Source organism: Chinchilla lanigera, unplaced genomic scaffold, assembly GCF_000276665.1.
Source record: "Chinchilla lanigera isolate Chin_1 unplaced genomic scaffold, ChiLan1.0 scaffold00024, whole genome shotgun sequence".
Taxonomy (NCBI): Eukaryota; Metazoa; Chordata; class Mammalia; order Rodentia; family Chinchillidae; genus Chinchilla; species Chinchilla lanigera.
The window spans coordinates 1,580,221-1,583,411 of NW_004955425.1; the positions used below are offsets into that span (position 1 = coordinate 1,580,221).

Sequence of the window (3,191 nt, forward strand, 5' to 3'; positions counted from 1 at the left end):
CTTGCCAGGCAGTCCATTAAAATATTTCTGCTCCCAAACTGTTGGCTACTGATGCTCTGTCTTTCCTACGTATCCTCTTTAGTCACGGGATTTATTAGCAGTTCATATGCTGTTCACTTAACTGACACTACAGAGCTAGGAGAGGAAACCAAACTGCAACATGTAAGACATTTTTTCCTTTCAGATGCTCAAACTAAACTGTAAAACTTAGCCTTTACTTTTAGGTCTTTATAACTTGTATGTATCTTCAATGTCTCTCAATCTGTTTCTGCCTTCAAATTTCTAAACAGAATTATTTTCTAGTACTAATACTGTGTAACTAAACACACAAACGAAAACATCCAGCTTCTATGTGTTATATATTTTGAATTAAAATTACCAAAGAAAATTTGTTTCACAGGACCATTATTTTACCTTTTTAAATACTGGTTCTTTCCATGAACTCTATTTCTGATTTAGTGTGTCCGTGTGCATAAGTTTCTATAGAATCTCCAATTTTATTATAATGGTTCCTCCTCACACACATTAGTAAGCATTTTCATTTTGAATTGTTTGCTGGCATGTTTTCAAATGAACATATTTTATCGTTTTAAAAACAGGCAAGGATTAATGGTGACCACTTAGCATTTGGCTACTGGCTGACTGAGCGGTCTGCATTCAGGTTACCAATGCTTCTGACTTTGTGCAGCATTACTGCTGGGTGTTTGGACACTTGATTGCACAACATCCATCTCCCCAAGGGAGATGGAAACAGAAAATTCAAAGCAGATGATTTTTCTAGCTTTAGTGCTTCTGGTAAAAGAGGTACAATTAAAGAGAAAAACTGTTCATAAAAATAAAGGAAAAAGTTACAAATGGATTTCACTTACATTAGGACTGGCCCCTCCTTATTGGAGTTTAACTGACAATAGACTTGACTGTGACTGGCAGCTCTAAACTGCTCATTTTAAATACTCCAATGACATTCTCCAGCAGTTTGATCATCTTCTGTTTTATGGTGTCATGCTATGTTTCTCACAGTTTCCATTTCCCATTTCTATAGTCCACATACCAGAAAATTAGTTCGCTTTCCCTTATATAGTAAAAAATGGGTTTATTGGAATGTTTTTAGTTATAGTCAAAGGCAGAAACATTTAGTTTTTATTACACCCATAAACATGTAGAAACTGCTTACAAAGCAACCATAATATAAAAAGAATGACATCCTTGCAAACACTAGTGGAATGGTTATGGATCTTCTTTAGTGGAATCATTTAGTACTCTACATAGGCTTTTGGACCCCTAGCCTGACCTGCCTCTCACTGCCATGATGCAAGACCTTATACCGCTAAAATATTAGTATGAAATATTGTCACTCAGTGTTTGACTATATACACAAAGAATGAACTGGCAAGTATGTAGTTTCAAATTAGATCCTTGGAATATAGCAAAATAGTTCTCTTTGCTTTATATAACTTTTCAAAGTACATTTTATTGGAAGGGAAGAAAATAAATGGACATTCTCAGTGCTCCAATTTGAAGTGATACTTGCCTCTTAGTTTCTTGAAAGAGAAGTTTTGAAAGTTATATACATAGATTTCATTTAAATTATGCAGCAAACTTTCACTATTATTAATGTCCCAGATCTTGTTTAACGAAGAGCTCTGTCATCAGATCAAGTAAGATATTTCACAACTGTAAGGATGACGATAACTAGTAAAAGGATAGCAAAAACCAAAGCCATGATGGCCTTTATTTTGCATCTGCGCCACCACTTTTGCCTTCAAAATTGTTTGGATCTGTTGCTGATTTGTTCTGTAGTTCATCTAGGCTCTTCCTTCTTTCAGTTACCTTTGTAATATTTTCTTGCATGACATCAATAACTTCATCCACTTGATTCTCAACATATGTAATTTTATCATTTCTAGGTTCAAATCTTGGTCCAGATGGTCCACTTAGAAAAAAGTCCTCCTTTTCATTTGAATCATCTTCCAAAAGATTTTGTCTTTCACTTTTCACAGAACCAGTGACATGATCATGATTTATTTAGGTGGTGCTTAAACTTGGGAGGCATACTTTTAAAATCCTGGAGTAATCTTTTATTTCCCAGCAGAGTATTCACCCCTTTTGGCTCCCGGGAGCTGCCGGCAGCTCTCTTGGGCAGCTTGCCACGGTGGGCTGCAGGAAAGGAGCAGGGAGCCACAGAAGACAGAGGGGCAGGGGGGACAGAGGGGCGGGGGAGACACTGAACACCCACCGGGCGCCAGCACTGCACCCCTGCTCATCCCCACCTGCCTCTGAATTTTCTTTTTTTATTATTAAGTTTATTTGGTACAATTTAGATATACGTAATGATGACACTCATCATAGGGAATTTGTATCGGTACATGATATATCTTGATTCCTCTTTTTTCCCCATTCCCCTCCTCTCCCTTTAACTCTCTTATTTACAAAGCTTTGTTTCCATTTTATCCTTCTTTTCTCATTTTTTTTCTTTTCCCTTCCTTTCCTCCTCCCCCCTCCCTAGTTCCCCTTTCCTTTTGAATAATTTCTTCCTAGTTCATAATTTCTATTATGCATTTTGGTTCTCATATACACTTTCAGTTTCTCACACCAGAAAGACAATGCAACATTTACACATTTGTCTGATTTATTCACTTAAGAGTTTGGTCTCCAGGTCCATCCATTTAATTATAAATGTCTCAAGCTTATTCTTCTTTATGGCTGATTAGTACTCCATTATCTTTTTTTTTAATACATTCATTAATTTATGGCATTTGGATTGTTTCCAAGATTTAGCTGTTACAAATTGTGCAGCTATAAACATGCATGCACATACATTGCTGAAGTGTGATGCTCTTAATTCTTTTGGGAAGATACCAAGAAGGGGAATAGCTGAGTCAAATGGGACTGTAGTCCTAGTTTTTTGAGGAATCTCCACACTGATCTTCACAGTGGTTGTAGCAGTCTACACTCCCACCAACAGTGGAAAAGTAACCAAGACAGGAATTAACCTAACAAAGGAAGTAGAAGATCTATACACTGAAAACTACAGAACTCTGAAAAAGGAGATTGAAGAGGATATCAGGAAATGAAAATGTATCCCTTGGGTAGTGCAGTGGATTGATAACTGGTAGTCAACTTGTAACACCCAGCTGAACTGAGTAAGCATGGTGTTGGGTGTGGAAGGACCACCTGGGGATTGTTGCCAA

The 3,191-nt window shown here is 37.1% G+C and overlaps 1 pseudogene; it reads right to left on the reverse strand.

Annotated features, from left to right (window-relative positions):
- Positions 1-1,654: 1,654 nt before the first annotated feature.
- On the reverse strand, positions 1,655-2,053 carry LOC102014690 (annotated as a pseudogene).
- Between the last annotated feature and the right edge of the window lie 1,138 nt (positions 2,054-3,191).